The sequence below is a fragment of the Hyla sarda genome, chromosome 8 (genome assembly GCF_029499605.1).
Source record: "Hyla sarda isolate aHylSar1 chromosome 8, aHylSar1.hap1, whole genome shotgun sequence".
Classification (NCBI taxonomy): Eukaryota; Metazoa; Chordata; class Amphibia; order Anura; family Hylidae; genus Hyla; species Hyla sarda.
Genome location: NC_079196.1, coordinates 210,724,101 through 210,746,027, shown reverse-complemented (window position 1 = coordinate 210,746,027; position 21,927 = coordinate 210,724,101). Strand labels below are relative to the sequence as shown.

General features: G+C 44.3%; 1 protein-coding gene and 1 long non-coding RNA gene across 11 annotated transcripts in view; one reads left to right on the top strand and one right to left on the bottom strand.

Annotated features, from left to right (window-relative positions):
- The window catches only part of CASKIN1 (CASK interacting protein 1), a 299,543-nt gene that overhangs the window by 28,173 nt on the left and 249,443 nt on the right, over positions 1-21,927 (top strand). The gene's annotated exons all lie outside the window — the stretch shown is intronic.
- Positions 1-21,927, bottom strand: part of LOC130285573 (uncharacterized) — a 65,284-nt gene that overhangs the window by 21,972 nt on the left and 21,385 nt on the right. For 5 of the 7 annotated variants that reach the window (XR_008847379.1, XR_008847377.1, XR_008847376.1 and 2 more), the window contains 2 exons: positions 17,532-17,641; positions 14,846-14,953 (listed from right to left, as the gene is read on the bottom strand). The exons of 1 other annotated variant lie outside the window; for it this stretch is intronic. This is a non-coding gene — a long non-coding RNA (uncharacterized LOC130285573). The remainder of the gene's footprint in view (positions 1-14,845; positions 14,954-17,531; positions 17,642-21,927) is intronic. One more of the 7 variants, XR_008847378.1, reaches the window with a different exon arrangement.

Here is a 21,927-nt window from a genome sequence, read left to right as displayed (position 1 = left end):
AAGTGTCTTTTAGATAGGATTCTAATCTGACCTGAAACTGTAAATCCTTGTATTGGGGCAAATTACTTGTGATGGAGCTAATTCCCGAAATAATTGGACGTCCTGCGGGATTCTCCAAACGTTTGTGGACTTTCGGTAAATGGTAAAACAAGGCCATACTTGGATTTTTCCCAATCAGACTTTTTATGTAATAATACCCTTCTTAAAGGAAAACTGTCAGCTTTCTCCCGCCGCACTAACCAGCGGTACTGGCTGGTAGTGCGGGGGACACTGATCAGTTTGATCCTTACCGTGCCCGGATCCGCTGCGCCGTTCGGCCGTTATCTTCTATTTTTGGTATATTCAAGTGAGGTGCTAACTGGCACTCTCACGTCAGTGCCGCCTGCCGCAGCGCCGCCCAGGTCATCAAATATTCCTCCCCTCCCTCCGCCTCTCCCTCTTCTCCCCACTCTGTAATGAGGAATATTTATGAGCTGGGCGGCGCTGCAGCAGGCGGCACTGACGTGAAAGTGCCAGTTAGCACCTCAATTGAATATAGAAGATTACGGCTGAACGGCGTGGCGGATCCAGGCACGGTAAGGACCAAACTGATCAGCGTCCCCCGCACTATCAGCCAGTACCGCTGGTTAGTTCGGGGGGAGAAAGCTGACAGTTTTCCTATAATTTCTCAGTAGGGTCCTTGTGCAGCCGAGTATAATAGGTGTTATCTGAAAGGATGTTATATGCTTCCAAAAGATAGTCCTTTCTATTGCGGATAACAATATACCCCCACCTTTATTGGCGCTACGTACGATGATTTCTGAGTTATTTGATAACGTTTTTTATTGCTTCTTGTTCTTTATTGCTTGGTGTTCTTGATATTTGAAGGATCTGTACCCACTTTGGAAAAGGTCTCCTCTTCAGAGTCTTTTCATTGGAACCTTTAGGGTACGTTCACACTGGCATATTTATTTGCGGGTTTACCGCTGCGTATTTGAAAGGGGGCGGGCTCTTCTCGGCTGTCCGCAGCAGATTTTCCAGTGCGTAATTTCCGCTGGGGAAAATCCGCCACAGACCCTACTGACTTCAATGGGGCGTGGGGCGGATTTTTGGATAACCGCAAAGAGCCCGCTCCCTATTAAAATACGCAGCGGGAAACCTGCAAATAAATCAGCCCGTGTGAACGTACCCTAAAGAGGTTATCCAGTAATACAAAAACAGAGCTAATTTCTTTAAAAAAAACAACTCCACATCTGTCCTCAGGTTGTGTGTTGTATTACAACTTGGCTCCATTCACTTCAATGGAACTGAGCTGCAGTACCACACCCAACCTGGAGACAGACAGGGAGTTGCGTAAGTGAACTTTTGATTAAGTATGGCTCCCAAATAACACATCCATACAGTTGGCTAAAGTATAATGTTATACAGCGCCTCCACCACGTCATAAATGCTACCATATAGTGTAAAAATATACGAACAAAGAATGACTAGATAATACAGATATGCATAATGCTAATAACTATAATATTCATGGTGGTCACAGCTCCCAAGCACCAGACCATCTGAGGGCATGTTCACACTACGGATTGTGAACGGAATCTCTGCTCGCAAAATTCCGCTAGCGGCAGGCCGCCGGCGAAATACACCATTGACGGCTATGTAGTGTTTGCGGACTTCCGCGCAAAGAATGAACATGTTCTTTCTTTTCCCGGAACAATTCTAGTGACGGAATTGTCCACCGCTGAAATTCCGCAGTGTGAACGGGTCTCGCGGAAACCCATTCACACTGATGTTTATGATCTCAGCGCGTAATTCCGTTAGCGGAATTCCGCGGGAATTACGTAGTGTGAACATACCCTTAGATGGACCTAAGACTAATGTTTCCCAACCTTTGGCTGTCTGGGTATGCTGGGAGTTGTAGTTTTCCAACAGCTGGAGGCGTCCTAGTTGGGAAACACTGGTGTACAGCTTGCATACAGAAGCTTCAAGTGACTCCTCCAGGCTTTCCCTGGTAGTAAGGTAAAAAAAAAGTCACCAAGCCCCTCGCCCCCAAATAGTATGAGCTGGTTACACACTGGTTACATAAAGCTTGTTTATCCAGGGTTTGCATGAAGGTGACAGCGGGATCCAGGCCCTTTGCGGTCGTTCGTGTAGGTGGAAATGTTACTGAAGTGCGATCTCCTTCAAAGTTAAAGGGGTACTCCGCTGCTCAGCATTTGGAGCCGTCACGCCCCCTCCCATAGACTTGCATCGAGGGGGCGGGGCTATGACGTCACGAGCTCCCGGTGACGGCTCCAGCGTTCGGAACAGTTTAATCCTTCGCATAGTTGTTTTTTATTTATTTATCTTTTTTTGATTATAGAAATTCCGGCTCGGCAGAAAGCCGATGTTACTGTAACGTTTCCTACATAATGATTACTGAGATTATTTGCCACCGTTTCTCTTTTTATTTCGCCAGGGTTTTCGAGATAAGCCTGGGCATTTCATCTTCCCGGCTCAGGCGAGGAAAAAAAAACGCAATTTCTCATTTTTTCTTTTCATAAGGAAATTACAGAGTAAATAACCTTTGTTCAACTACCTGTAAGGATAGTAATTTTACAGACATTATCCCTCCAAGGCCCGGACTCTACAGTGGGTGTTTACATGTCACCTGTCTAACCCAGGAAGAAGTACAGTGCCGCCTACAAAAAATCTAAATAGACAAATCACCTGATCCAGATGGCAATCACCCCCGTGTTCTAAAGGAATTAAGTAATGTAATAGACAGACCCCTCTTTTTAATATTCAGGGACTCTATAGTGACAGGGACTGTTCCCCAGGACTGGTGCATGACAAATGTGGTGCCAATATTTAAAAAGGGGTCAAAAGGTGACCCCGGGAATTATAGACCTGTTAGTTTAACCTCCGCTGTATGTAAATTGTTTGAGGGTTTTCTAAGAGATGCTATTTTGGAGTATCATAATAAAAATAAATGTATGGCCCCATATCAGCATGGCTTTATTAGGGATCGGTCCTGTCAAACTAACCTGATCAGCTTTTACGAGGAGGTGAGCTCCAGACTGGACCAGGGGCTATCACTGGATGTCGTCTTGAAGCATTTTGATACGGTGCCACATAAAAGGTTGGTGCATAAAATGAGAAGGATGGGGCTGGGGGAGAATGTGTGTAAGTGGGTAAGTAACTGGCTCAGTGATAGGAAAAAGAGGGTGGTTATTAATGGTACTTATTCTGATTGGGTGAATGTTACTAGTGGGGACCACAGGGGTCCGTCTTGGGTCCTGTTCTATTTAATATATTTATTAATGACCTTGTAGAGGGGTTGAATCTTTGCAGGTGATAGTAAACTCTGTAAAGCTGTAAACACAATAGAGGACAGTGCACTGTGTATAGTAGATAACACAATAGAGGACAGTGCACTGTGTATAGTAGATAACACAATAGAGGACAGTGCACTGTGTATATTAGATAACACTATAGAGGACAGTGCACTGTTACAAATGGATCTGGATAGGTTGGAGGTTTGGGCTTAGAAGTAACAGATGATGTTCAACACTGATAAATGTAAGGTAATGCACATGGGGAGTGTTACGCCGAGCGCTCCGGGTCCCCGCTCCTCCCCGGAGCGCTCGCTACACTCCTCTCACTGCAGCGCTCCGGTCGGTTCCACGGACCCGGGGCGCTGCGATACCGCCTCTGGCCGGGATGCGATTCGCGATGCGGGTAGCGCCCGCTCGCGATGCGCACCCCGGCTCCCGTACCTGACTCGCTCTCCGTCAGTTCTGTCCCGGCGCGCGCGGCCCCGCTCCCTAGGGCGCGCGCGCGCCGGGTCTTTGCGATTTAAAGGGCCACTGCGCCGCTGATTGGCGCAGTGGTTCCAATTAGTGTTTACACCTGTGCACTTCCCTATATCACCTCACTTCCCCTTCACTCCCTCGCCGGATCTTGTTGCCTTAGTGCCAGTGAAAGCGTTTCCTTGTGTGTTCCTAGCCTGTGTTCCAGACCTCCTGCCGTTGCCCCTGACTACGATCCTTGCTGCCTGCCCCGACCTTCTGCTACGTCCGACCTTGCTTCTGTCTACTCCCTTGTACCGCGCCTATCTTCAGCAGCCAGAGAGGTTGAGCCGTTGCTAGGGGATACGACCTGGTCACTACCGCCGCAGCAAGACCATCCCGCTTTGCGGCGGGCTCTGGTGAAAACCAGTAGTGACTTAGAACCGATCCTCTAGCACGGTCCACGCCAATCCCTCTCTGGCACAGAGGATCCACTACCTGCCAGCCGGCATCGTGACAGTAGATCCGGCCATGGATCCCGCTGAAGTTCCTCTGCCAGTTGTCGCTGACCTCACCACGGTGGTCGCCCAGCAGTCACAACAGATTGCGCAACAAGGCCAACAGCTGTCTCAACTGACTGTTATGCTACAACAGTTACTACCACAGCTCCAGCAACCATCTCCTCCGCCAGCTCCTGTACCTCCTCCGCAGCGAGTGGCCGCTTCTGGACTACGACTATCCTTGCCGGATAAATTTGATGGGGACTCTAAGCTTTGCCGTGGCTTCCTTTCCCAATGTTCATTACACTTGGAGATGATGTCGGACCAGTTCCCCACTGAACGGTCTAAGGTGGCTTTCGTAGTCAGCCTGCTGTCTGGAAAAGCCCTGGCTTGGGCCACACCGCTCTGGGACCGCAATGACCCCGTCACTGCCTCTGTACACTCCTTCTTCTCGGAAATTCGAAGTGTCTTTGAGGAACCTGCCCGAGCCTCTTCTGCTGAGACTGCCCTGTTGAACCTGGTCCAGGGTAATTCTTCCGTTGGCGAGTATGCCGTACAATTCCGTACCCTTGCTTCTGAATTATCCTGGAACAATGAGGCCCTCTGCGCGACCTTTAAAAAAGGCCTATCCAGCAACATTAAAGATGTTCTGGCCGCACGAGAAATGCCTGCTAATCTTCATGAACTTATTCACCTAGCCACTCGCATTGACATGCGTTTTTCCGAAAGGCGTCAGGAGCTCCGCCAAGATATGGACTCTGTTCGCACGAGGCGTTTCTTCTCCTCGGCTCCTCTCTCCTCTGGTTCCCTGCAATCTGTTCCTGTGCCTCCCGCCGTGGAGGCTATGCAGGTCGACCGGTCTCGCCTGACATCTCAAGAGAGGACACGACGCCGCATGGAGAACCTCTGCCTGTACTGTGCTAGTACCGAACACTTCCTGAGGGATTGTCCTATCCGCCCTCCCCGCCTGGAAAGACGTACCCTGACTCCGCACAAAGGTGAGACAATCCTTGATGTCCACTCTGCTTCTCCACGTCTTACTGTGCCTGTGCGGATGTCTGCCTCTGCCTTCTCCTTCTCTACAGTGGCCTTCTTGGACTCTGGATCTGCAGGAAATTTTATTTTGGCCTCTCTCGTCAACAGGTTCAACATCCCAGTGACCAGTCTCACCAGACCCCTTTACATCAATTGTATAAACAATGAAAGATTGGACTGTTCCATACGTTTCCGCACGAAGCCCCTTCTAATGAGCATCGGATCTCATCACGAGAGGATTGAACTTTTGGTCCTCCCCAATTGCACCTCGGAAATTCTCCTTGGACTTCCCTGGCTTCAGCTTCATTCCCCAACCCTGGATTGGTCCACTGGGGAGATCAAGAGTTGGGGGCCCTCTTGTTCCAAGGACTGTCTAAAACCAGTTCCCAGTAACCCTTGCCGTAACTCTGTGCTTCCTCCAGTAACCGGTCTCCCTAAGGCCTATATGGACTTCGCGGATGTTTTCTGCAAAAAACAAGCGGAGACTCTACCTCCTCACAGGCCTTATGATTGTCCTATCGACCTCCTCCCGGGCACTACTCCACCCCGGGGCAGAATTTATCCTCTCTCTGCCCCAGAGACTCTTGCCATGTCTGAATACGTCCAGGAGAATCTAAAAAAGGGCTTTATCCGTAAATCCTCCTCTCCTGCCGGAGCCGGATTTTTCTTTGTGTCCAAAAAAGATGGCTCTCTACGTCCTTGCATTGACTACCGCGGACTTAATAAAATCACGGTTAAGAACCGCTACCCCTTACCCCTCATCTCTGAACTCTTTGATCGCCTCCAAGGTGCCCACATCTTTACTAAATTGGACTTAAGAGGCGCCTATAACCTCATCCGCATCAGAGAGGGGGATGAGTGGAAAACAGCATTTAACACCAGAGATGGACACTTTGAGTATCTGGTCATGCCCTTTGGCCTGTGCAACGCCCCTGCTGTTTTCCAAGACTTTGTTAATGAAATTTTTCGTGATCTGTTATACTCCTGTGTTGTGGTATATCTTGATGATATCCTAATTTTTTCGGCCAATCTAGAAGAACACCGCCAGCATGTCCGTATGGTTCTTCAGAGACTTCGTGACAATCAACTCTATGCTAAAATTGAGAAATGTCTGTTTGAATGCCAATCTCTTCCTTTTCTAGGATACTTGGTCTCTGGCCAGGGACTACAAATGGATCCAGATAAACTCTCTGCCGTCTTAGATTGGCCTCGCCCCTCCGGACTCCGTGCCATCCAACGTTTTTTGGGGTTCGCCAATTATTACAGGCAATTTATTCCACATTTTTCTACCATTGTGGCTCCTATTGTGGCTTTAACCAAAAAAAATGCCGATCCCAAGTCTTGGCCTCCTCAAGCGGAAGACGCCTTTAAACGACTCAAGTCTGCCTTCTCTTCGGCTCCCGTGCTCTCCAGACCTGATCCATCTAAACCCTTCCTATTGGAGGTTGATGCCTCCTCAGTGGGAGCTGGAGCTGTCCTTCTACAAAAAAACTCTTCCGGGCATGCTGTTACTTGTGGTTTTTTTTCTAGGACCTTCTCTCCGGCGGAGAGGAACTACTCCATCGGGGATCGAGAGCTTCTAGCCATTAAATTAGCACTTGAGGAATGGAGGCATCTGCTGGAGGGATCAAGATTTCCAGTTATTATTTACACCGATCACAAGAACCTCTCATACCTCGAGTCTGCCCAACGGCTGAATCCTCGTCAGGCCAGGTGGTCTCTGTTCTTTGCCCGATTTAATTTTGAAATTCACTTTCGGCCTGCTGATAAGAACATTAGGGCCGATGCTCTCTCTCGTTCCTCAGATGCTTCTGAAATTGAACTCTCTCCTCAACACATCATTCCTCCTGATTGCCTGATTTCCACTTCTCCAGCCTCCATCAGGCAAACTCCTCCAGGAAAGACCTTTGTTTCTCCACGCCAACGCCTCGGAATCCTCAAATGGGGTCACTCCTCCCATCTCGCAGGTCATGCGGGCATCAAGAAATCTGTGCAACTCATCTCTCGCTTCTATTGGTGGCTGACTCTTGAGACTGATGTGGTGGACTTTGTGCGAGCCTGCACTATCTGTGCCCGGGATAAGACTCCTCGCCAGAAGCCCGCTGGTTTTCTTCTTCCTCTGCCTGTTCCCGAACAACCTTGGTCTCTGATTGGTATGGATTTTATTACTGACTTACCCCCATCCCATGGCAACACTGTTATTTGGGTGGTCGTTGATCGATTCTCCAAGATGGCACATTTCATCCCTCTTCCTGGTCTTCCTTCAGCGCCTCAGTTGGCTAAACAATTTTTTGTACACATTTTTCGTCTTCACGGGTTGCCTACGCAGATCGTCTCGGATAGAGGCGTCCAATTTGTGTCTAAATTCTGGAGGGCTCTCTGTAAACAACTCAAGATTAAATTAAATTTTTCTTCTGCATACCATCCTCAATCCAATGGACAAGTAGAAAGAATTAACCAGATCTTGGGTGACTATTTACGACATTTTGTTTCCTCCCGCCAGGATGACTGGGCAGATCTTCTACCTTGGGCCGAATTCTCGTATAATTTCAGAATCTCTGAATCTTCCTCCAAATCCCCGTTTTTCGTGGTGTACGGCCGTCACCCTCTTCCTCCCCTCCCTACCCCCTTGCCCTCTGGTCTGCCCGCTGTGGATGAAATTTCTCGTGATCTTTCCATCATATGGAGAGAGACCCAAAATTCTCTCTTACAGGCTTCTTCACGCATGAAGAGATTCGCGGATAAGAAAAGAAGAGCTCCTCCCATTTTTTCCCCTGGAGACAAGGTATGGCTCTCCGCCAAATATGTCCGCTTCCGTGTCCCTAGCTATAAGTTGGGACCACGCTATCTTGGTCCTTTCAAGATTTTGCGCCAGATTAATCCTGTCTCTTACAAACTTCTTCTTCCTCCTTCTCTTCGTATTCCTAATGCCTTTCATGTTTCTCTTCTTAAACCACTTATCATTAACCGTTTCTCTCCCAAATCTGTTTCCCCCACTCCCGTCTCCGGCTCCTCGGACATCTTCTCCGTCAAAGAAATTTTAGCATCTAAAAAGGTCAGAGGGAAAACCTTCTTTTTAGTGGATTGGGAGGGTTGTGGTCCAGAAGAGAGGTCCTGGGAACCTGAGGACAATATCCTGGACAAAAGTCTGGTCCTCAGGTTCTCAGGCTCCAAGAAGAGGGGGAGACCCAAGGGGGGGGGTACTGTTACGCCGAGCGCTCCGGGTCCCCGCTCCTCCCCGGAGCGCTCGCTACACTCCTCTCACTGCAGCGCTCCGGTCGGTTCCACGGACCCGGGGCGCTGCGATACCGCCTCTGGCCGGGATGCGATTCGCGATGCGGGTAGCGCCCGCTCGCGATGCGCACCCCGGCTCCCGTACCTGACTCGCTCTCCGTCAGTTCTGTCCCGGCGCGCGCGGCCCCGCTCCCTAGGGCGCGCGCGCGCCGGGTCTTTGCGATTTAAAGGGCCACTGCGCCGCTGATTGGCGCAGTGGTTCCAATTAGTGTTTACACCTGTGCACTTCCCTATATCACCTCACTTCCCCTTCACTCCCTCGCCGGATCTTGTTGCCTTAGTGCCAGTGAAAGCGTTTCCTTGTGTGTTCCTAGCCTGTGTTCCAGACCTCCTGCCGTTGCCCCTGACTACGATCCTTGCTGCCTGCCCCGACCTTCTGCTACGTCCGACCTTGCTTCTGTCTACTCCCTTGTACCGCGCCTATCTTCAGCAGCCAGAGAGGTTGAGCCGTTGCTAGGGGATACGACCTGGTCACTACCGCCGCAGCAAGACCATCCCGCTTTGCGGCGGGCTCTGGTGAAAACCAGTAGTGACTTAGAACCGATCCTCTAGCACGGTCCACGCCAATCCCTCTCTGGCACAGAGGATCCACTACCTGCCAGCCGGCATCGTGACAGGGAGGAAAAATCCGGGCTGGGATTATGTATTAAATGGGAGAACATTTGGGACGACTGATGTGGAAAAGGACTTGGGAGTTTTAGTTAACAGTAAATTTAGCTGGAGTGACCATTGTCGGGCAGCTGCTGCCAAGGCAAATAAAATCATGGGGGGCATCAATAGGGGCATAGATGCCCACGACAAGGAAATAATTCTACCACTGCACAAATCACTAGTCAGACCACACAGAATACTGTGTACAGTACTGGTCAGACCACACATAGAATACTGTGTACAGTACTGGTCAGACCACACATAGAATACTGTGTACAGTACTAGTCAGACCACACATAGAATACTGTGTACAGCACTAGTCAGACCACACAGAGAATACTGTGTACAGTACTGGTCAGACCACACATAGAATATTGTGTACAGTACTGGTCAGACCACACATAGAATACTGTGTACAGTACTGGTCAGACCACACATAGAATACTGTGTACAGTACTGGTCAGACCACACATAGAATACTGTGTACAGTACTGGTCAGACCACACATAGAATACTGTGTACAGTACTGGTCAGACCACACATAGAATACTGTGTACAGTACTGGTCAGACCACACATAGAATACTGTGTACAGTACTGGTCAGACCTCACATAGAATACTGTGTACAGTACTGGTCAGACCACACATGGAATACTGTGTACAGTACTGGTCAGATCACACATAGAATACTGTGTACAGTACTGGTCAGACCACACATAGAATACTGTGTACAGTACTGGTCAGAACACACATAGAATACTGTGTACAATACTGGTCAGACCACACATAGAATACTGTGTACAGTACTGGTCAGACCACACATGGAATACTGTGTACAGTACTGGTCAGACCACACATGGAATACTGTGTACAGTACTGGTCAGACCACACATAGAATACTGTGTACAGTACTGGTCAGACCACACATAGAATACTGTGTACAGTACTGGTCAGACCACACATGGAATACTGTGTACAGTACTGGTCAGACCACACATGGAATACTGTGTACAGTACTGGCCAGACCACACATAGACTACTGTGTACAGTACTGGTCAGACCACACATAGAATACTGTGTACAGTACTGGTCAGACCACACATAGAATACTGTGTACAGTACTGGTCAGACCACACATGGAATACTGTGTACAGTACTGGTCAGACCACACATAGAATACTGTGTACAGTACTGGTCAGACCACACATAGAATACTGTGTACAGTACTGGTCAGACCACACATGAAATACTGTGTACAGTACTGGTCAGACCACACATAGAATACTGTGTACGGTATTGGGCACCAGTGTACAAGAAATATATAGTGGAGCTGGAGAGGGTTCAAAGACGGACAACCAGGGTAATACAGGGAATGGGAGGACTACAGTACCCAGAAAGATTATCAGAATTAGGGTTATTTAGTTTAGAAAAAAGAAGGCTTAGGGGCGACCTAAAAACTATGTATAAATATATCAGGGGACAGTACAGAGATCTCTCCATGATCTATTTATACCCAGGACTGTATCTATAACAAGGGGGCATCCTCTACGTCTAGAGGAAAGAAGGTTTCTACACCAGCACAGACGGGGGTTCTTTACTGTAAGAGCAATGAGACTGGAATTCTCTCCCGGAGGAGGTGGTCATGGGGAACTCTGTAAAAGAATTTAAAAGGGGTCTGGATGCATTTTTCAAGAATAATAACATTAAAGGTTATGGATACTAGATTTATAGGGACAGAACGGTGATCCAGGGATTTATTCTGATGCCATATTTGGAGTCGGGAAGGAATTTTTACCTCTAGTATGAGGGTTTTTTGCCTTCCTCTGGATCAACTCAGTAGGGACTCATTAGGGTTATAGGTTGAACTTGATGAACTCTGGTCTTTTTTCAACCTTATGAACTATGTAACTATGTAACATGCTGGGTATGTCATACCTCGTGATCTAGGCTGCTCCATATTGGATGTTATTGCTGCTAATGGTTGTCTGGTTCAGAGACATATACTTTTTTATATACCTTTTTTTATATATATACCTTTTTACTGAATTAATAGAACTACAACCATGCTGGGAGATGTAGTTGTGCGGGAGGTACCCGGGTTGGGAAACACTGGAGTAGCTGGAGCAGAGAGTATCTACAAAGAGCTTCTCTCAGTCTGGCATTATTGATTTCAATGGTCACCATGTAATACTCCTCTTACACTGTGGGGGCACTCTATATGTTTTGCACTTTCCCTCCTCCTCTTGTAACTATAAATATAATTCTCGGTAAGTTCCCTTTTCTGCCTTCTCCGTTCTGTGGCAGCTATATTTATAATCCCCAGTAGGTTCCCAAGTTGACCTCCTCCCTTTTCTGGCAGCTGTAAATTTAGTCCCCTGTTAAGTCCCCGGTCAGTCTCCTTTCCCCTCTGGCAGCTGCAAATTTAGTCCAAAGGAAGGTCCCTAGTCAGTCTCCTTCTCCCCTCTGGCAGCTGTAAATATAGTTCCCAGTAAGGTCCACTGTCAGTCACCCTTCCCTTCTGGCAGCTGTGAATTTAGTCCAAAGGAAGGTACCTAGTCAGCTTCCTTTTTCCCTCTAGTAGCTCTAAATATAGTCCCAGTAAAGGGTCCCCTTCCCCTTCTGGAACCTATAAATTTAGTCCCCAGCAAGATGTCTAGTCAGTCTCCTTCTCCACTCTGGCAGCTGTAAATATAGTCCCCTGTAAGGTCCCTAGTCAATCTCCTTTCCCCTCTGACAACTGTGAATTTAGTCTGAAGGAAGGTCCCTAGTCAGTCTTCTTTTTCACTCTGGTAGCTTTAAAGGGGTACTCCACCCCTAGACATCTTATCCCCTATCCAAAGGATAGGGGATAAGATGTCAGATCGGCGCGGTCCCACTGCTGGGCACCCCGGGGATCGCTGCTGCAGCACCCCGCTATCATTACTGCGCAGAGTGAGATCGCTCTGCACGTAATGACGCTCTGCACGTAATGACGTGCGATACAGGGGCCGGAGCATCGTTACGTCACGGCTCCGCTCCTCGTGATGTCACGGCCCGCCCCCGTCAATACAAGTCTATGGGAGGGGGCGTGGCGGTCGTCACGCCCCCGGCCATAGACTTGCATTAAGGGGACGGGCCGTGATGTCACGAAGGGTGGAGCCGTGACGTCACGCTGCTCCGGCCCCTGTATCGCCCGTCATTACGTGCAGAGCGATCTCACTCTGCGCAGTAATGATAGCGGGTGCTGCAGCAGCGATCCCCGGGGTGCCCAGCAGCGGGACCACGGCGATCTGACATCTTATCCCCTATCCTTTGGATAGGGGATAAGATGTCTAGGGGCGGAGTACCCCTTTAAGTACAGTCCCAGTAAGGTCCCTAGCCAGTCTCTTTCCCCTTCTGGCACCTACAAATTTAGTCCCCAGTAAGACCCCCTAGTCAGTCTCCTTCCTTCCACTGGCAGCTGTAAATAAAGTCCACAATAAGGAGAACAGTCAGTCTACTTTCCCAATGTTCAGCTTTAAAAATAGTCCTAATAGGGTACCCTGGACATAGTATGCAGCAGTAAAATAAAATAGTACTTGCTTCCTCACTCAGTCCTCAGAAAAATGATTTATAAATGATTTATAAAGGGTCTTGTTCAGTAAACAGAGGATCATTACAATGGGAATAGGAAGGAGCACCGGGTGCTTAGCTTAAAGGGGTACTACCGTGGAAAACTTTTTTTTTTTTTTTTTTAAATCAACTGGTGCCAGAAAGTTAAACAGATTTGTAAATCACTTCTATTAAACAATCTTAATCCTCCCAGTACTTTTTAGGGGCTGTATACTAAAGAGAAATCCAAAAAGAAATGTATTTCCTGTGATGTCATGACCACAGTGCTCTCTGCTGACCTCTGCTGTCCATTTTAGGAACTGTCCAGAGCAGCATATGTTTGCTATGGGGATTTTCTCCAGTTCCTAAAATGGTCAGCAGAGGTCAGCAGAGAGCACTGTGGTCAGGACATCACAGGAAATGCATTTCTTTTTGGATTTCTCTTTAGTATACAGCCCCTAAAAAGTGCTGGAAGGATTAAGATTGTTTAATAGAAGTGATTTAAAAATCTGTTTAACTTTCTGGCACCAGTTGATTTAAAAAAAAAAGTTTTCCACGTTTTTAAAGGGGAACTCCACCTGAAATTTTTTTTTTTTTAAATCAACTGGTGCCAGAAAGTAAAAAAAAAAAAGTAAATTACTTCTATTTAAAAATCTTATTCCTTCCAGTACTTATCAGCAGCTGTATGCGCCACATGACGTTCTTTTCTCTTTGAATTTCCTTCCTGTCTGACCTATCCTGCTCTGGACAGTTCCTGACATGGACAGAGATGTCAGCAGAGAGCACTGTGGTCAGACTGGAAAGAAATTCAAAAAGAAAAGAACTTCCTGTACATCATAACAGCAGCTGATAAGTACTGGAAGGATTAAGATTTTTTAATAGAAGTAATGTACAAATCTGTTTAACTTTCTGGCACCAGTTGATTTAAAAAAAAATAAAAAAAAATTTCCAGCGGAGTACCCCTTTAAGTCATTTAGGGCTTTCGTAGCCCTGGGCGTCAACTCCCCAGTTTTACAAGTCCAGTTCTTTGTGCAGCAAGTCATGGTTTACTTCTTCCTAATGTGTCTTCATCAATAATATAAGAAGTGTTTGCAGCGCAGTGTACAGGAGGCGGCTCCGCATCCCGCACTGGGTATACGGTAAAGTATTCAGCAGCTGGTGCTCAGAGATAAAGGCGCTGTCATCTTCCCCGCTCAGGAACAGATGCACAACCATGCAACCTGATCTTCACAGAATTCCGGTTATGGCTACTTTGTGTATTCATAATCAAAGACGCTCAAAGGAAGGTATTTTTTTTTACGATAGGAACTTGTCCGCCATAAAATAGCGTAGCGGTGGAATAGCAATTAAAGGACGATTTCTACGGTCCATTGAGAAGTCTATAGAAGCTGATCAAAAATAGGGAAACATGAGAATCCATTACCTACTTATAAAGCCAGTGTTTTCCAAGCAGGGTGCCTCCAGCTGTTGCAAAACTACAACTTCCAGCATGCCCGGACAGCCAACGGCTGTCCGGGCATGCTGGAAGTTGTAGTTTTGCAACAGCTGGAGGCACCCTGCTTGGGAAACACTGGCCTAACATCACAACTAGTGTTGCTCGCGAATATTCGCAATGTGAATTTTATTCGCGAATATCGCATATTCGCTATATTCGCGAATATAGCACTATATATTCGCAATTACGAATATTTGTTTTTTTTTATTTACATTTTTTTTTTTTCACAGTGATCACCCCTTTCTGCTTCCAGCTTGTGTGGTGTAAAGAAGGCTCTAATACGTGCGAATTTTCGCATATACGAAAAATTAGCATATGCAAATTTTCGTATATTCAAATTTTCGCATCTGCTAATTTTTGTATATGCTAATTTTCCCATATGCGAATTTACGCATATGGGAAAACATGCCGCGAATATTACGAATATGCGAATTTCGCAAATATATGACGACTATTCGTCCAAATATTCGCAAAATATCGCGAATTCGGATATGGCCTATGCTGCTCAACACTAAATTCACAACAGGCCATTTAACAGCCAACAAACTCACCATCGTATGCAAAGAGTGCCCCGCCATTTGGGTCTAGCTACGCCTTAGATGGTCGGTAATTCATTTCAGTAGGTGGAATGCAATCAATGTTAAAAGGATACCATTCAGCTTTAAAAAAAAAAAAAAAAATACTTTTACTGTTACTAAGTGGCTTTCCTTTAAATGGGCACTCTCATTAAAACTAATTTTTTGCTATTGCACTCCTTATGGTAAATAAAAAATCTTTACTTTGTTTAAAAAAAAATAATAATAAAGTTTTCTATGTTTTATTTGAGTTTGTGAAAGGGGACATTGTACCTGGAGCCTTGCAGGAGCCTTTTGGCCCGGAGGTAAAGGGTTTGGTATATTTGGGGCCTCTCTTCCTTCAGAGAAGGGCTTGCGATGGACCGCATTAGAGATGAGCGAACTTACAGTAAATTCGATTCGTCACGAACTTCTCGGCTCAGCAGTTGATGACTTTTCCTGCATTAATTAGTTCAGCTTTACGGTGCTCCGGTGGGGTGGAAAAAGGTGGATACAGTCCTAGGAAAGAGTCTCCTAGGACTGTATCCACCTTTTCCAGCCCACCGGAGCACCGGAAAGCTGAACTAATTTATGCAGGATAAGCCATCAACTGCCGAGCCGAGAAGTTCGTGACGAATCGAATTTACTGTAAGTTCGCTCATCTCTAGACCGCATCCTCATGCACGTTTTTTTTTGTGTGAACACTTGCGCTTGGGAGAATTGAGAGCACGTACCTCGGCTCTTAAATAAAATCTGCAGGCTGTCTGGGCATGCTGGGAGTTGTAGTTTTGCAAGAGCTGGAGGCACACTGGTTGGGAAATACTGATATAGGCACAAAGTTAAAATTTTTTAACATTTTCTAATGGTGGTGTGCCTTGTGATTTTTTTCATGAAAAAAGTGTGGCTTTGCACAAAAAAGGTTGAAAAACACTGCTGTAGAGTAAGAGGCCTGTCATTGTGGGACTTAAAGGGTACCTCTCATCAAAAAAAACTTTTGATATATTATAGATTAATGTATGCAGAATAACTTTCCAATAGCATGTTATTAAAAAATATGCTTCTTTCTATTTAATTTTCCACTTTGAAAAAATGACCACTAGAGGTCTCCCTACCAGTCCTTTATATATATATATATATATATATATATATATATATATAGATTTCAGACTCATGCAGGAGTCCTAAATCTCAGACTGCAGCCGGATCACAGACAGACTCAGCACTGCTCACTGCCAGGGAGCAGTGCTGAGCTTGTCTGTGTCCCGGCTGCAGTCTGAGATTTAGGACTCCAGCATGAGTCTGAAATCTGTAAAGAAGGACTGGTAGGGAGACCCCTAGTGGTCATTTTTTCAAAGTGGAAAATTAAATAGAAAGAAGCATATTTTTTAATAACATGCTATTGGAAAGTTATTCTGCATACATTAATCTATAATATATCAAAAGTTTTTTTTGATGAAAGGTACCCTTTAAGAGGTAATGTCCTCTTTAAGGAGAGTGTCATAAAGACATGCAGAGACTTTGATGCTCCACTGGGAATTCTGGGAAGAAAAAATATGCAAAGCAGCTCTAACACCGATTTTTCTAAGGAGTCTTGGAAACTGACTGGGAATGTATGCCAAACCAGAGAGCTCTTCAGAAGAAAAAAACCCTGTAGACAGCTGTTTTGATAAAAAAAATAACATTAGGATACGGTTCTGATTGCAGGGAATACGATCTCTAGAACGGGCCCCACCTTTCAAGACAAACTGGTCTCGGGAGTGACGGCGCACTCAGCCAATCACAGGCTGAGGACTAAACGGCCCATCAATGCCGAGACTAGTAATTGACTGTTCGGCCCGAATTGCTTAGTGAGGTGCCAGCGGTCAGGCCTCCCGTGATCAGACACATGTCCCCTATCCACAGGAAAGGGGATAAGTTTTTAAAAACTGGAGTTCCCCTTTGAATCTGTCACATTGCAAATGAAATCGGAACTGCAGGCACCATGTTAAAGGGGTACTCCGCCCCTAGACATCTTATCCCCTATCCAAAGGATAGGGGATAAGATGTCAGATCGCCGCGGTCCCGCTGCTGGGGACCCCAGGGATCGCTGCTGCGGCACCCCGCTATCATTACTGCGCAGAGCGAGATCGTTCTGCACGTAATGACAGGCAATACAGGGGCCGGAGCATCGTTACGTCACAGCTCCGCCCCTTGTGATGTCATGACCCGCCCCCGTCAATACAAGTCTATGGGAGGGGGCGTGGCGGTCGTCACGCCCCCCTGCCATAGACTTGCATTAAGGGGACGGGCCGTGATGTCATGAGGGGCGGAGCCATGACGTTACGCTGCTCCGGCCCCTGAATCGCCCGTCGTTACGCAGTCACGCTCTGATAGCGGGGTGCCGCAGCGGCGATCCCGGGGTTCCCTTTGGATAGGGGATAAGATGCCAGGGGCGGAGTACTCCTTTAAAGAGCAGAAGGATCTGAATAGATTGATATATAGCTTCATAGAAAAAAAAGTATAACTTGTAATTGATCTAAATCTCTGCTCATTCTATGAGTAGGAGTCTGGTGGGCGGTCTTAATTAGTGATTGACAATTTTCCCTGAATGAGAAAAAGGGCCACCCACTGGAGTCCTAGAGTTAGCAGAGATTTAGATAAACGTCTCTATAAACTACAAGATATACTAAATGTGGTGCAATACCTGGGTGCTGTACGCTGGCTAGTGTAATGGTGACAAATAGACAGTTCATGACGCCAGGGTAGTGTTAACCACCACCCTCCAAGGATTCAGCAGCTTTCCTGGGCCAAGCACTGGGCAATAAAAACACCAGATGCAGGTTACTAAAGGCTGCCTTTTACTGAGGTAAGGATAGATGTTGCAATCCTTTAAAGTACAGATCAGAGCAGGGGAAATACAGAGTAACCCTATGGATCATTTTGCCTTATTGGGACTTGTAAAATTTAGCTACTGTAGACTTTTGACTTGAGACTCACTGCAGTGCTTCCCTGGAATTTGCTTACCACCATACTTGGGCTGTAGACTTTTGGAGCAAGAGTTGCCTGAGGCTTTCTATCTCCTGCTATCATGGACTTCCAGACTGGACCTGTGCGATGGGGTGCTCATATAGGCTTGGTTACTGACTTTGCTACTTCTCCTAAATCCTCTGCACACTGTATCTCAGCTCTCTACACTACACTCCGGTGAAAACCTTTTTTCTTTTTAAATCAACTGGTGGCAGAAAGTTAAACATATTTGTAAATTACTTCTATTAAAAAAATCTTAATCCTTCCAGTACTTATTAGCTGCTGAATGCTACAGAGGAAATTCCTTTCTTTTTGGAACACTGATGACATCACGAGCACAGTGCTCTCTGCTGACATCTCTGTCCATTTTAGCAACCATGCATAGCAGATGTATGCTAAGGGCAGCATGGTGGCTCAGTGGTTAGCACTGCCGCCTTGCAGTGCTGGGGACTTGGGTTCAAATCCCACTAAGGACAACAATAAATAAAGCGTTATTATTATAACGTCAGCAGAGAGAACTGTGCTCGTGATGTCATCAGAGAGCATTCCAAAAAGAAAAGAATTTCCTCTGTAGTATTCAGCAGCTAATAAGTACAGGAAGGATTAAGATTTTTTAATAGAAGTCATTTACAAATATGTTTAACTTTCTGACACCAGTTGATTTAAAAGAAAAAAGGTTTTCACCAGAGTACCCCTTTAAGGCTAACGCTAGGGGGCATCCCATTGGGCACAAGGATCACATGGTTTACTCTGAATTCGCTCCCTTAAAGGCACAATAATACGATAATCATTTACATAGCAAAAATCACAAAACAACAAAACAAAATGTACCCAATATACATAATGTGGGCCAAGAAAAGATAGGCTACAAGTATATGAGGCAACGTTTACCTGACAGGACAACATTCTGTACTGGGTCACCACAACTATTTTTCCTCCTGGTTTTTGTCATGCTGCCTGCAGATTGTGTTTTCAGGATGGGGGGAAGTTTTTGCAAAACTACAACTTCCAGGATGCCGGGCGTGCTGGGAGTTGTAGTTTTGCAACAGCTGGAGGCACCTTGGTTAGGAAACACTGGTCTATTGTTTTGAATATTATCTTTGCATATTCTCTACCTGCAGTACCTGGCGCCTGCACATTAATATTCCGCCCTGCGTCTCTCGGACTGACCGCGAACATATTGCCTGCCGGAATACCATTAGTTTTCCCTTCCCCGGCGTCCACAACGCACAGATAGGTTCATCTTGTTTATCCGAGATAGATTCTTTTCCAACAGGATCTCAATATATCACATATTAAAACTTCCCTCCTTGTCCCCGTTTCCATGGAAACTTGGGCCGTGTAATTAGACTGCGGTACAAAAATATGTAAATTTTCGAAACCCAGGGCCAAGGAACTGGCGGTAAAAGAAAAAAAAAAAAAAGATAAATTAATTCAGCAACCTGAGCAATTAATTAAATCGTCTGAGAAAAGAGAGGGAAAAAAAAGCTTCGGAAGGGGCGGACGGGAAAAGATCGGCGCCGATTGTGTGTGCGTGACGTGTAATGGGATTAATTCAATAAACTTCTTAATGCGTGAAATCGCTATCAGAATATCCCAGCAATCCTTTATAAGCATGGAGGCTCCTCCTACTCCGCAACAAAATGTCTGTAGACCAGGGAGACAGGGCGAGGATGGCGAGGATGGTACACCCTACATGTACAGCCTATACCACAGCGAGGAATACATGGTACAGGGGCTCTGTGGGTGGCGCTGCTGCCCTGGGGTCACCTCCAACTGGGAGTCTATTTATCTGTCTGTCTGTCTATCTCATATCTATCTATCTATCTCATATCTATCTATCTATCTATCTATCTATCTATCTCATATCTATCTATTTCATATCTATCTATCTCATATATATCTCATATCTATCTATCTCATATCTATCTATCTATCTATCTATCTATCTATCTCATATCTATCTATCTATCTATCTCATATCTATCTCTCTCATATCTATCTATCTCATATCTATCTCATATCTATCTCATATCTATCTATCTATCTATCTATCTATCTATCTATCTCATATCTATCTCTCTCATATCTATCTATCTCATATCTATCTCATATCTATCTCATATCTATCTATCTATCTATCTATCTATCTATCTATCTATCTATCTATCTATCTCATATCTATCTCTCTCATATCTATCTATCTCATATCTATCTCATATCTATCTATCTCATATCTATCTCATATCTATTTATCTATCTATCTCATATCTATCTATCTATCTATCTATCTCATATCTATCTATCTCATATCTATCTATCTCATATCTATTTATCTCATATCTATCTCATATCTATCTATCTCATATCTATCTATCTATCTCATATCTATCTATCTCATATCTATCTATCTCATATCTATCTATCTATCTATCTCATATCTATCTATCTATCTATCTCATATCTATCTATCTCATATCTATCTATCTATCTATCTATCTATCTCATATCTATCTCATATCTATCTCATATCTATCTATCTATCTATCTCATATCTATCTATCTCATATCTATCTATCTCATATCTATCTATCTATCTCATATCTATCTATCTCATATCTATCTATCTCATATCTATCTATCTCATATCTATCTATCTATCTATCTCATATCTATCTATCTATCTATCTATCTATCTCATATCTATCTCATATCTATCTATCTCATATCTATCTATCTATCTCATATCTATCTATCTATCTCATATCTATCTATCTTATATCTATCTATCTCATATCTATCTATCTATCTATCTCATATCTATCTATCTCATATCTATCTATCTATCTATCTCATATCTATCTATCTATCTATCTCATATCTATCTATCTATCTATCTATCTATCTCATATCTATCTATATTTCTATCTCATATCTATCTCATATCTTTCTATCTATCTCATATCTATCTATCTATCTCATATCTATCTATCTCATATCTATCTATCTCATATCTATCTATCTATCTCATATCTATCTATCTATCTATCTCATATCTATCTATCTATCTATCTCATATCTATCTATCTCATATCTATCTATCTATCTATCTATCTATCTCATATCTATCTCATATCTATCTCATATCTATCTATCTATCTATCTCATATCTATCTATCTCATATCTATCTATCTCATATCTATCTATCTATCTCATATCTATCTATCTCATATCTATCTATCTCATATCTATCTATCTCATATCTATCTATCTATCTATCTATCTCATATCTATCTATCTATCTATCTATCTATCTCATATCTATCTCATATCTATCTATCTCATATCTATCTATCTATCTCATATCTATCTATCTATCTCATATCTATCTATCTTATATCTATCTATCTCATATCTATCTATCTATCTATCTATCTATCTCATATCTATCTATCTCATATCTATCTATCTATCTATCTCATATCTATCTATCTATCTATCTATCTATCTCATATCTATCTATATTTCTATCTCATATCTATCTCATATCTTTCTATCTATCTCATATCTATCTATCTATCTATCTCATATCTATCTATCTCATATCTATCTATCTCATATCTATCTATCTATCTATCTCATATCTATCTATCTATCTATCTCATATCTATCTATCTATCTATCTCATATCTATCTATCTCATATCTATCTATCTATCTATCTCACATCTATCTATCTATCTCATATCTATCTATCTCATATATATCTATCTCATATCTATCTATCTCATATATATCTATCTCATATCTATCTATCTATCTCATATCTATCTATCTATCTCATATCTATCTATCTATCTATCTCATATCTATCTATCTCATATCTATCTATCTCATATCTATCTATCTCATATCTATCTATCTATCTATCTATCTATCGCATATCTATCTATCTCATATCTATCTATCTATCTCATATCTATCCATCTATCTCATATCTATCTATCTATCTCATATCTATCCATCTATCTCATATCTATCTATCTATCTCATATCTATCTCATATCTATCTA